The sequence below is a fragment of the Bos indicus genome, chromosome 15 (assembly GCF_029378745.1).
Source record: "Bos indicus isolate NIAB-ARS_2022 breed Sahiwal x Tharparkar chromosome 15, NIAB-ARS_B.indTharparkar_mat_pri_1.0, whole genome shotgun sequence".
NCBI classification, from domain to species: domain Eukaryota; kingdom Metazoa; phylum Chordata; class Mammalia; order Artiodactyla; family Bovidae; genus Bos; species Bos indicus.
In genome coordinates this window covers 54,826,146-54,839,922 of record NC_091774.1, presented here as the reverse complement: position 1 = coordinate 54,839,922, position 13,777 = coordinate 54,826,146, and the positions used below count along the sequence as shown (strand labels likewise).

At 47.5% G+C, this 13,777-nt stretch overlaps 1 pseudogene; it reads left to right on the top strand.

The window, feature by feature from the left end:
* The first annotated feature begins 3,809 nt into the window (after positions 1 to 3,809).
* LOC109571603 (olfactory receptor 2AT4-like) lies at positions 3,810 to 13,101 on the top strand (annotated as a pseudogene).
* The last annotated feature ends 676 nt before the right edge of the window (positions 13,102 to 13,777 follow it).

Below are 13,777 nucleotides of genomic sequence, written 5' to 3'. Positions count from 1 at the left end.
TGATGACTCTTGTAATTCTGGAGGTGGAGGATGAGGAAGAAGTAAATCAGGTGCATGCCAGGGCAGTCCAACCTCACTGACAACCCCATGGGACTCAATTACCTCTGAGGTGGGAGGGAGTTCAAGGGCGAATTTGGGGCTCCCAGGCCGGTGGGTGGCCTGTTGTTCTGTGGGTGCACAGGGTCCAGACTGGGCACTGGCTGGTCTGTGGCTCCCATCCCTGACTCTAACTAACATCCTGGCTTTGGTTAGGTATTATTTCCTGCCTGGTTCTAGGTTTCCTTATTATAAAGTGGTCATCCTGGGTCTCTTCCTGCTCTGCCCCATCTTTGGGGAAGGAACATGTGAGCTAATGGATGTACCACTGCTTTTGTAAAGTGTCAAGTGTGGGACATGAGAGATTACAGTTATTAATAATTTGACTTCTGGGAGAGAGGACACATGGGTGGGGGTGCAGCGGAGACAGAGGGGAGCAAGCCTTTGCCCCTGGCTGCAAGCGCCCCAGTGCCCTGCAGACTTCATAACACTGCCCCCTGAGGGCCAGAGAGGAGATCTGCACCCCTGGCTCTTCTTTAAGACTCCAGTCGTGGGGCGCAGGGCGTGGGGAGGAGGGGGTTGGAAGGGAGACTGTCAGAGGAGGCTGAAGTGGACAGGCCAGGGGAGCCCAGTAGGTGCAGTCACTGCCTGTTCCCCTCTCTCCCTCGCCTCCACACTCGTCTCTCAAACCAGCCTACTTCTTCCCGTTCTGCTGTCACTGCCCTGGTGCTGGCCACTAGCAGCTCTGGCCTGGGCAGTGTCCCAGCCTCTTCCCCGTCTCCAGTCTCCATCTTGCTGTGAGCCAGGGGGAACTTTCCAGCCCTTAAATCTGACCATGCCCCTCCCTGCTTCAAACTCTGCCCTGGCCCACACCCTGGGGCCCTCAGGATCAACCTCTCTCTGAGCCTGATGTGGATGCCTACTCCTCCTCTGTCTTCTGCCAGATTAGGAGTTCCACTTGTAATGAGAGGAAATTGTGGGTGGACAAGAACAAGGCTCTGGGGCAGGAGTACTGGTTTTTCCCACTTGGTAGCTGTGTCACTTAATTTTTTGGGGGGGGGAGGGGTGTGGTTGTTGTTTTCAGTCGCTCAGTCGTGTCCGACTCTTTTGCAGCACACCAGGCTTCCCTGTCCTTCACCATCTCCCAGAGCTTGCTCAAACTCATGTCCATTGAGTCGGTGATGCCATCCAACCATCTCGTCCTCTGTTGTCCCCTTTTCCTCCTGCCCTCAATCTTTCCCAGGATCAGGGTCTTTTCCAATGAGTCAGTTCTTTGCATTGGGTGGCCAAAGTATTGGAACTTCAGCTTCAGCACCAGTCTTTCCAATGAATATTCAGGGTTGATTTCCTTTAGGATGGACTGGTTTGATCTCCTTGCAGTCCAAGGGACTCTAAAGAGTCTTCTCCAACACCACAATTCGAAAGCATCAATTCTTTGCCGCTTGGTCCAACTCTCACATCCATACATGACTACTGGAAAAACCATAGCCTTCTGTGTGTGTGGTTACATATCTAAAACATTAAATTTACCATATTAAACATTTAAGTTTATGGTTTAGTGACATCAAGTACATTTGCACTGTGGTAGAACCACCACCATCCATCTCCAGAATTTCTTCACCCTCTTCCAAGAACACAAGAGAAGACTCTACACATGGACATCACCAGATGGTCAACACTGAAATCAGATTGATTATATTCTTTGCAGTCAAAGATGGAGAAGCTCTATACAGTCAGCAAAAATAAGACTGACTATGGCTCAGATCATGAACTCCTTATTGCAAAATTCAGATTTAAACTGAATAAAGTAGGGAAAGTCACTAGACCATTCAGGTATGACCTAAATCAAATCACTTACAATTATACAGTGGAAGTGACAAATAGATTCAAGGGATTAGATCTGATAGACAGAATACCTGAAGAACTATGGATGGAGATTCATGACATCTTACAGGAGGCGGTGATCAAGACCATCCCCAAGAAAAAGAAATGCAAAAAGTCAAAATGGTGTCTAATGAGGCCTTACAAATAGCTGAAAAAGAGAAGCTAAAGGCAAAGGAGAAAAGGAAAGTTATACCCACTTGAATGCAGAGTTCCAAAGAGAAGCAATGAGAGATAAGAAAGCCTTCCTCAGTGATCAGTGCAAAGAAAAGCAGGAAAACAACAGAATGGGAAAGACTACAGATCTCTTCAAGAAAATTAGAGCTACCAAGGGAACATTTCATGCAAATGTGGGCACAATAAAGGACAGAAATGGTATGGACCAACCAGAAGCAGAAGATATTAAGAAGAGGTGGCAAGAATACACAGAAGAACTGTACAAAGAAGATCTTCATGACCCAGATAGCCACGATGGTATGATCACCCACCTAGAGCCAGACATCCTAGAATGTGAAGTCAAGTGGGCCTTAGGAAGAATCACTGCAAACAAAGCTAGTGGAGGTGATGGAATTCCAGTTGAGCTATTTCAAATCCTAAAAGATGATGCTGTGAAAGTGCTGCACTCAATAAGCCAGCAAATTTGGAAAACTCAGCAGTTTTCCACAGGACTGGAAATCGTCAGTTTGCATTCAATCCCAAAGAAAGGCAATGACAAAGAATGTTTAAACTACTGCACAGTTGCACTCATCTAGCAAAGTAATGCTCAAAATTCTCCAAGTGAGGCTTCAACAGTATGTGAACCGTGAACTTCCAGATGTTCAAGCTGGATTTAAAAAAGGCAGAGGAGGAACCGGAGAGCAAATTACCAACATCCGTTGGATCATCAAAAAAGCAAGAGAATTTCAGAAAAACATCTACTTCTGCTTTATTGACTACGTCAAAACCTTTGACTGTGTTTGGTCACAGCAAACTGTGGAAAATTCTTAAAGAGACAGGAATACCATTGGTTGGTTGGGAACATTGGTTCCTGTTAACATTGGTTAACCAGTGATAATGCTACATGTCCTACACTATATAGGTTAGTGTTGTGCAATGAGGTCTGAGGTACATGTGCAAGTGATGTCCCAGTCCCACAGGCCAGGAGCGTGTGGTGAGACACGAACCATCACCACACTTCCCCTCACCTGAGGAGGCTTTCACAGCATTTCACACTTACTTCTGATGTGACAGATACTACAGCCCCCTCACTGTAGAGAGTGGTGCAGGGGTGCTCCTGACATGACCACTAACCATAAATTCTCTACCTGAGCGGACTGTGAGAGCAGTGTATGTGTCCCTCAGACATGGCTGATACCACCCGCCTCCTCACCAGTGGAGGCCGTCACAGCAGTTCAAGGGTACCTCAGAGGTGACTGGTCACACAGGTCCCCTTTCCTGAGGAGACAGTGACAGTGACGCACTTGTGCTTAAGACCTGACCACCAGGCGCATATCCCCTCGTGTGACCAGCTGCCACAGTACCTGCACCTCACTTGTGGCCAACAGCACAAGCCGCTTCACCAGAGGAAGCTGTCCCCCTGCAGAGGGGAAGACATCTGGGGTGTGGCCTCTCAGTGACTATGGTGGTGATAATATAGAAAAAGTATATATAATATATAATATAGATAATATAGAAAACTTCTTCACAGCACTTCATGGCTTACAAAGAACTCTCACCTAGAGTGTCTCACTAAACCTTCACTCCAGCCAATATAGCCGCTACTGTTACCTACTATTCATGAAGGGGAGACAAAGAGAGAAGTGACGTCATTGCCCAAATGGAGGAGCTGGGATTCGAACTCAAGAGTGTGGCCCCCAAAGCCAATGGCACACTGCCTCCTGGTGGAAGAAACGATGGTGACAGTGATGAGTGTGCCGGAGGCCCCAGTGATGGCCCTGGATTCTGGACTCTCCTCCCCAGCACTCCAGGAGCCTCCTGCCCACACCAAGAGGCAGCCCAGTCTCTCCCCCAATGTATTTATAACTTCCCTTTCCTCCTTGGCACCTTCTTTTTCCAGCCTTTTGGATCTGTCGAAGCCTGACGCCAGGGAAGGTGAGGAGCAGTAGGAGCGAGATGGAGATAGACAGAGCGTCACTGACAACTTGCCAGGGCAGAGTGGCTTAGGCAGCTGGCCTCCACTGGGTGTGGGAGCAGGGCGGGGAGGAATTCAGAGGGCCAGGCTGTCTTCTGTTTGGAGCTCAAAAATATTCCTGAGATGGGACATCCCTGATGGTCCGGTGGTTAAGACTCCACCCTTCTACTGTAGGGAGCACAGGTTCAGTCCTTGGTAAGGGAAATGAGATCTTATATGCCACACAGTGTGGCCACAAAACTAAATAAAATAATTTTTTAATAAAAAGTAAAGGAACTATAAATTTAAAAAAAATATTCCTGAGATACATGGACTCCTCCTGGAGACGTTTCTGGACCACCCCACCCACTTCCTCAGATGGAAGAGACCTGGACTGGGAATGTTATGGGCCTGCCCACAGTCCCGGAGAGAGGCAGGATCGGGGAACCTGGGTGGAAGGTGCTTCTGACGACTGCTGGCCCCCTTCGCCTCTTCTCACCCTGCACCTCACCAGTACAGAGCTTGCACAGAACAGACTCCCGTTCAACAGAAGAGGAAATAGAACCTCAGAGAGCTCCAAGCCAGGCTTGAACCCAAATTGGTCTGCCCCCAGCGTCTGAGCACATATCCACTCTATGGCATCTCAGACTCATTCGATGGAGAACAAACTCCGTCTAAGAAAGACAGAGTGAGAGAAGCCAAGGAGAGAGAGAGTGGACATTTGGGAAACTGAGTAGCTCTCTGCTCTGTAACACCTGTTCCTCTAGCTTCAAAACTCTCCAAAGTTGCCCACACCCCATCCTCTGGCCAATAGCACAGTTTACAATTACATGGAGATGTTTTCACAAACTTTTTCTCCTTTGTGTGGTTGGTTGGCTCAGAGGCTAGACTAAGAATTAGCAAACCTGAGATCTCGATTATGCCTTGACCTTGTGAACTGGGCAATTCCTCTCGCCTCTGTACCTCAGTTTCCTCGCCTGTCACGTGGGGTTCTGAATTGCTGTTCAATTGGTGGGAAAGCCTCCATAGACCACAGAGTTCTGTGCCCCAGTGAGGACTATTAATATTGTTGTTCTCATATCAGCAAAGCCCAGTGGTAGCTGCTAACCAGCCACTTGGGAGTCCCCAGAAAAGCAATACACAGGGCCCTGATAGAAGGAGGCCTCAGGGGACAGGACCCCAGCAGGCTAGGGATGAGGGCTTAGGGGTCTAATGAATCCAGTTTCAGCCCCAGCCTGGTTCTCCCTACTGAGGTGACACTGGCCTGGGGAGAGGAAGGGCCAGCTGGAGTGGCCTGAGCTACAGGTGAGCTGAGCCCCCCTCATGTAGACTTGGTGGCTACAAGGAAGTGCCCAGAGCCTGTCAGAGCCCAAGGAGGGACAAGGCTCTGGAAGGACATGGTTTAAGGGGGCAGACAGTCAGGGACCTTCATCCAACAATGAAAGGGGCTCCAGGAGAAGGGAAATGGGCTAAACTCTTTCTGCCTCAACTTATAGCATTGCAGGCTGACTTCCCAGTTGGTGCTAGGGTAAAGAACCTGCCTGCCAATACAGGAGACGTAAGAGACGTGGGTTCGATCCCTGATTTGGGAAGATCCCCTTGAGGAGGGCATGGCAACCTGCTCCAGTACTCTTGCCTGGAGAATCCCATGAACAGAGGAGCCTGGTGGGCTACATACAGTCCATGAGGTTGTGAAGAATAGGACATGGTTGAAGCTATTGGGCATGCAGGCTGGCTGCTGACTCACTGACTGTATGACTATGGCCAGGCACAGCCCCTCTCTAGGCCTCCTCCTCCCTATTAGCAACAGTAAGGGAGCAGGGCCAGAAGCTTTCACAGAATCAAGGGTCTGATTCTGCAGGACGCTGGAGGGAAAGCCCTGGTGGTGGTCAGAACAACTCTATGGAAACACTGAGAAGCGAGGTGCTGGGCCCCATGGAGATGCTGGTTTTACAGGAGATGAGCTGGCTCAGTCTCCAGCCTCAAGAAAGCGGCAGGCTGGTGAGGGAAACATGAATGATCCAGGCTGTCAGACAGGGGTGCTTCAGTGCCTCTTCCATGGTGGACTCTTGGGAGCCGTGGGCAGGGAGTCGGGCATCTGACTTTCACCTCTTTGTGTGACCTTGATTGAGCAAGTCAAGCTCCCTTCTCTGAGTTACTTTACTGGATAAATGAGGGGAGGGCCATGGGAAGTGGACTACATTGCTTGCTTTTAAGGATGCTTCTGGCTCTGATATTCTGTGACAGCCCTGCAAACCTTGCACAAACCTCACACAACTCACTTACATGGGCTCAGTCAGGGGGGAGAGAACAGCATCTCAGAATTGTATCAACTTCCCCAGAAATACGGTTTGTATTAATTTAGATGCTAAACCAAAAGAAAGTAAAAATCCCTGCTGATTAGTCCATTATGGGAAAAAGTTAAGTTGAACTCGGGTTAACTGTCTCATTCATTAATTCATTTATTTAAAAGTATTTGTTGAGGGTTTATTATGAGCTAGGTTCTACCAGGCACAAAGTGTACAACAGTTTTACTCAGGATGGGTGCTCTGACTGCCATGACTTTTTTGCATGCAGAAGCATCCAGTCCACCTCTTCTTTAAGTCATTTCTTTCTTTTTTAAAAAATTCATTTGGTGCATCAGGTCTTAGTTGCAGAAGGTGGGATCTTTCCTTATGTTGCAGACTCTCGAGTTGTAGCTCACAGGCTCAGTAGCTGTGACTCTCAGACTTAGTTCCCCTGCAGCATGAGGGGTCCTAGTTCCCCCACCAGGGATCAAACCTGGGTCCCCTGCATTGCAAGGCAGTTTCTCAACCACTGGACCACCAGGGAAGTCCCCTTAAGTCACTTCTTGAGGATAGCTTTTTTTTTTTCTAGCCATGCAGAGCCTCTGTTTAGTAACCAGTCCACTTAAAACTGTTTGAAAACACCCTCAGAACAAAAGAGAGTTCATAACTGTCTCTGATAGCAGTCTAAGAAACAGAAAGAGGAAAAGGAAAATTTTGGCCTATTTTTTTCCCTAGGTGGAAACCAGAGCTTCTGAATCCTCCAGGTGGCCTATCTTGGTGGAAAGAGTATAAGACCAGATCTAGAGGCCTAGATTCCAGGATGAAGGCTGGTGCAGACCAGCTGTTGACCTGAGGCTGCTCGCCATTCCCACCCCGGTCTGAAGATTCATTTGTGAAAGAAAGAGTCAGGGACTCAACTGTCTGCAAGCAATTTTCGTGCTTACATAATCTTTGACACAGAAGGGTTTTGTAAGAAGAGGGAGAGAAGCTGGGATGGTTCTGGAAAATCAAGTGGATCAGCTCCAGGGGTTCCTGGGGCAGAGAGGCAGTGAACATCAACGTAATCTGGCCCTGGATCACTCAGTCAAGGGGAAGGGTGAGTGAACACTGCCATTGGCTCAGTTCTGAGGGTTGGAAAGTCTCACTATGGGGGCCTTGGGCTGCCATGCATCCTCAGTAGCTTTCTTCAGTGGTCTCCCAAGAGCGGAGTTACTCTCTGCAGAGGGCTTGGCTGTCTCTCCTGACATTGCTTCTGAGATGTTTTAGTTCCCTGTGGTGCAATCTGGACTGGGGCCCAGGCAATGGGCATGAAGTGGCCAAACAGTGATACCTGCTGAGCTACAGCAGCTGAGCGTGGGGAAGACCATGGAGTGGTCCGGGAAGTGCCTGGGAGTCTGGTTTTTTCTTTTTTTCCCAATAGGTGGAGAATCCATGTTCCACTTGGATTCACTGGGGAAAATGACTCCTTTTACCAAAGGCATATAAAATGCTCCTACCCTAGTAGGGTGACTAACATCTCAGTTTGCCAGGGACTAAGGGATTTCCTCAAGAGGCAGGTCAGGTGGTCTGGTATTCCCATCTGTTTCAGAATTTTCCACAGTTTATTGTGATCCACACAGTCAAAGGCTTTGGCATAGTCAGTAAAGCAGAAATAGATGTTTTTCTGGAACTCTCTTGCTTTTTCCATGATCCAGCGGATGTTGGCAATTTGGTCTCTGGTTCCTCTGCCTTTTCTGAAACCAGCTTGAGCATCTGGAAGTTCACGGTTCGGATATTGCTGAAGTCTGGCTTGGAGAATTTTGAGCATTACTTTACTAGCATGTGAGATGAGTGCAATTGTGTGGTAGTTTGAGCATTCTTTGGCATTGCCTTTCTTTGGGATTGGAATGAAAACTGAGCTTTTCCAGTCCTATGGCCACTGCTGAGTTTTCCAAATTTGCTGGCATATTGAGTGCAGCACTTTCACAGCATCACCTTTCAGGATTTGGAATAGCTCAACTGGAATTCCATCACCTCCACTAGCTTTGTTCGTAGTGATGCTTTCTAAGGCCCACTTGACTTCACATTCCAGGATGTCTGGCTCTAGGTGAGTGATCACACCGTCGTGATTATTTTGGTCATGAAGATCTTTTTTGTACAGTTCTTCTGTGTATTCTTGTCACCTCTTCTTAATATCTTCTGCTTCTGTTAGGTCCATACCATTTCTGTCCTTTATCGAGCCCATCTTTGCATGAAATGTTCCCTTGGTATCTCTAATTTTCTTGAAGAGATCTCTAGTCTTTCCCATTCTGTTGTTTTCCTTTATTTCTTTGCATTGATCGCTGAGGAAGGCTTTCTTATCTCTTCTTGCTATTCTTTGGAACTCTGCATTCAGATGCTTTTATCTTTCCTTTTCTCCTTTGCTTTTCGCTTCTCTTCTTTTTACAGCTATTTGTAAGGCCTCCCCAAACAGCCATTTTGCTTTTTTGCATTTATGCAGGTCAGGAAGCAACAGTTAGAACTGGATGTGGAACAACAGACTGGTTCCAAATAGGAAAAGGAGTATGTCAAGGCTGTATATTGTCACCCTGCTTATTTAACTTCTATTCACAGTACATCATGAGAAACGCTGGGCTGGAAGAAGCACAAGCTGGAATCAAGATTGCCGGGAGAAATGTCAATAACCTCAGAGATGCAGATGACACCACCCTTATGGCAGAAAGTGAAGAGGAACTCAAAAGCCTCTTGATGAAAGTGAAAGAGGAGAGTGAAAAAGTTGGCTTAAAGCTCAACATTCAGAAAATGAAGATCATGGCATCTGGTCCCATCACTTCATGGCAGATAGATGGGGAAACAGTGTCAGACTTTATTTTTTTGGACTCCAAAATCACTGCAGATGGTGATTGCAGCCATGAAATTAAAAGACACTTACTCCTTGGAAGGAAAGTTATGACCAACCTAGATAGCATATTCAAAAGCAGAGACATTACTTTGCCCACTAAGGTCTGTCTAGTCAAGGCTATGGTTTTTCCAGTAGTCATGTATGGATGTGAGAGTTGGACTGTGAAGAAAGCTGAGCCCCGAAGAATTGATGCTTTTGAACTGTGGTGTTGGAGAAGACTCTTGAGAGTCCCTTGGACTGCAAGGACATCCAACCAGTCCATTCAAAAGGAGATCAGCCCTGGGTGTTCTTTGGAAGGAATGATACTAAAGCTGAAACTCCAGTACTTTGGCCACCTCATGCAAAGAGTTGACTCATTGGAAAAGACTCTGATGCTGGGAGGGATTGAGGGCAGGAGGAGAAAGGGACGACAGAGGATGAGATGGCTGGATGGCATCACCGACTCGATGGACGTGAGTTTGAGTGAACTCCAGGAGTTGGTGATGGACAGAGAGGCCTGGTGTGCTGCAAATCATGGGGTCGCAAAGAGTTGGACGCGACTGAGCGACTGAACTGAACTGAACTGAAGGGATTTCCTGGGATGTGGCACTAGCAGTGCTAAAACCTGGCAGATCTGGGCAGAGCAGGATGGTTGGTCCCTGGACATGACAAAGAGACAGGATCTAAGGACAGGTCCCAGGGCGCTCATGTTAGATTGAGACAGACAGAGCCCCAGCAGCAGCTGCATGGAAAGAGGAGCTGTTCTCAGCTGAAGCAGATGGCATTTTGTAGCAGCCCTTGAGGAAAGCAGCTGTCTCTATCAATAAGACATCATAGAAAGGGAATCCTCCATGTTCCTATTAATGTCACTCAGTTATATTACTTTTTAAAAAGAACCAATGGATCTAGGGTCAGATGGTTGCTTAAAGATTTTTAATCTAGTGCCTATCTAAACATTAAAACTTCCTCTGCACCATTTTAGCTAAAAACACCCCAGCTTTGCATGCCTCTAGTTATATGGAACGGAGAAGGCAATGGCACCCCACTCCAGTACTCTTGCCTGGAAAATCCCATGGATGGAGGAGCCTGGTAGGCTTCAGTCCTTGGGGTTGCTAAGAGTCAGATACGACTGAGCAACTTCACTTTCACTTTTCACTTTCATGCATTGGAGAAGGAAATGGCAACCCACTCCAGTGTTCTTGCCTGGAGAATCCCAAGGACGGGGGAGCCTGGTGGGCTGCTGTCTATGGGGCCGCACAGAGTCAGACATGACTGAAGTGACTTAGCAGCAGTAGCAGCAGCACTTATATGGAATTTGCTCATTTTCAAGCCAGTCTTTTGCCATATGGGATGATGCTGATTGTAAGAAACTTATTTCACATGTGGGACTCCCTGCGTCCCTGGAGCTGCTCACACTGGCCCCAGTTCTTGGTATGTGTTCTACCTGTCCTTTGACAGCCCTTCAGGGGTTTATGTCCATTTCTCTTCCCCACCAGCCAGGACCAGCTTTGCAACCAATGCTCCTGAGACAACTCACCATCCTGGGCATCTTAGTTGTGCAATGAAATTCTAGGCACAAAGAAACTGTTAGGATTGAAATCCATGGTTGGAAAGAAAAAGATATGTGTTTCAGTTGACGTTTTCATGCTTGTTCTGGTTTACAGAAATGTATTGATATTTCCAGTCTGTCTGCTGATATCCAGCACTGACTCACAGTGGAAGCCATCTGCAATGGATCAAAGGGCTCCTCACCTGCTTCTACTTGGTGGGCATCCCCCCTCTGCCTGAATCCCTCTTCCTCCTTGTCTTTGTCATTTTCCTCTTAATCTACCTGTTCATCCTGGTGGGAAATGCCCTGATCCTGGTGGCCGTGGTGATAGAGCCCAGCCTCCACAAGCCCGTGTACTTCTTCCCGATCAACCTCTCAGCCCTGGACATCCTCTTCACCACAACCACTGTCCCCAAGATGCTGTCCTTATTCTTGCGTGGGGATCGCTACCTCAGCTTCTCTGCCTGCTTCCTGCAGATGTACCTCTTCCACAGCTTCTCCTGCTCTGAAGCCTTCATCCAGGTGGCCATGGCCTATGGCCGCTATGTGGCTATCTGCCGCCCACTGCATTACCCTGTGCTCATGACCCCGCAGACCAATGCTGCCCTGGCAGCCAGTGCCTGGCTCACTGCCCTCCTTCTGCCCATCCCAGCAATGGTGCAGACCTCCCACGTGACTTTTGAAAACATTGTTCACACCTATCGCTGCTTCTGTGACCACTTAGCTGTGGTCCAGGCCTCCTGCTCTGACACCAGCCCCCAGACCCTCATGGGCTTCTGCATCACCATGGTGGTGTCCTTCCTGCCCCTTCTCCTGGTGCTTCTCTCCTTTGCCCACATCCTGGCCTCAGTGCTTCACATCGGCTCCTGAGAAGGACGCTCCAAAGCCTTCTCCACCTGCAGCTCCCACCTCCTGGTGGTTGGCACCTACTACTCATCCATTGCCATAGCCTATGTGGCCCACAGGGCTGACCTGCCCCTTGACTTCCACATCGTGGGCACCGTGGTGTTTGCTATTCTCACACCTGTCCTCAACCCTCTCATCTACACGCTGAGGAACAAGGATGTCAAGACAGCCATCACCAAAATGGCATGTCCTCAGAACCTAGGGAATTCCTGGGCCCTTAATCCTTAGTTACAACTAATTCAGCTCCCTGGGCACAAATGACAGTGCCCAGTACAGAATAAACACAATAAAGATTTTTAAATGAGTTATAGCAATCCAAATTGACTTCATTTGGTTGATCAGACATCTAAAACCTGGTCCTCAAATAATAGGACTTCAAGAAGTCTTCCCACTGGTGCTACAGAATAATTGATTTTCACAATTTCCCCCAGTCATTAACATGATGAATAAAATTTGATCATTCAGTGATTCATATTAAAAATCTTTACTTGATCTGCACAGAAATAAACCAGACCTATTTGCTGCTCCCATGGTATTTATAGTTTAACTGGAGAGTCAGACCCAAAGAAATACTATAAGACAATATGACCGAGAGAAGCAACAGGGCAGGGGACTGAGGGAGCCAAGAAGTTACCATTTGCTTTAGTGTTAAAATTTTCCTGTAAGTTCTTCTATTTTTGGCATTGATATCACTTATTTGTTAGCAAATATTCATGAATCAGCAATACAGTTGGGGGAGAGGCTTGAAAAGACTGCATAAGAAAACCACTAGCTTCTCCAGTCAGGGAGCAGTAACAGGGTCTGTGTTCTTGTCCAGTGGAATGGATCCATTTTCAGCTTGGATGTCCATTAAAAAGTGATGCTTCCTGCCAAGAACTGGCGGGTGGAATTTAGAGTGGCTCCACTCATCATTACCCTCACTGACCCAAGAGGGGAAATTTGTGTTGCCAGTCCTGATGACTCTGGCCTCTGTGGATTAAGCAGTCCTGATTCAACTGGAGACATAATCAGTTCAGTTCAGTTTAGTCACTCAGTCGTGTCCGACTCTTTGCGACCCCATGAACCACAGCACGCCAGGCCTCCCTGTCCATCACCATCTCCTGGAGTTCACTCAAACTCATGTCCATCAAGTCAGTGATGCCATCCAGCCATCTCATCCTCTGTTGTCCCCTTCTCCTCCTGCCCGCATTCCCTCCCAGCATCAGAGTCTTTTCCGATGAGTCAACTCTTTGCATGAGGTGGCCAAAGTACTGGAGTTTCAGCTTTAGCATCATTCCTTCCAAAGAAATCCCAGGGCTGATCTCCTTTTGAATGGACTGGTTGGATCTCCTTGCAGTCCAAGGGACTCTCAAGAGTCTTCTCCAACACCATAGTTCAAAAGCATCAATTCTTCGGTGCTCAGCTTTTTTCACAGTCCAACTCTCACATCCATACATGACTACTGGAAAAACCATAGCCTTGACTAGACAGACCTTAGTGGGCAAAGTAATGTCTCTGCTTTTCAATACGCTGTCTAGGTTGGTCATAACTTTTCTTCCAAGGAGTAAGCATCTTTTACTTTCATGGCTGCAATCACCATCTGCAGGGATTTTGGAGTCCCCAAAAATAACGTCTGACACTGTTTCCACTGTTTCCCCATCTATTTCCCATGAAGTGATGGGACCACATGCCATGATCTTAGTTTTCTGAATGTTGAGCTTTAAGCCAACATTTTCACTCTCCACTTTCACTTTCATCAAGAGGCTTTTGAGTTCCTCTTCACTTTCTGCCATAAGGGTGGTGTCATCTGCATCTCTGAGGTTATTGATATTTCTCCTGGCAATCTTGATTCCAGCTTGTGCTTCTTCCAGCCCAGCGTTTCTCATGATGTACTCTGCATAGAAGTTAAATAAGCAGGGTGACAATACACAGCCTTGACATACTCCTTTTCCTATTTGGAACCAGTCTGTTGTTCCATGTCCAGTTCTAACTGTTGCTTCCTGACCTGCATACAGGTTTCTCAAGAGGCAGGTCAGGAGGTCTGGTATTCCTATCTGTTTCAGAATTTTCCACAGTTTATTGTGATCCACACAGTCAAAGGCTTTGGCATAGTCAATAAAGCAGAAATAGATGTTTTTCTGGAACTCTCTTGCTTTTTCGATGATCCA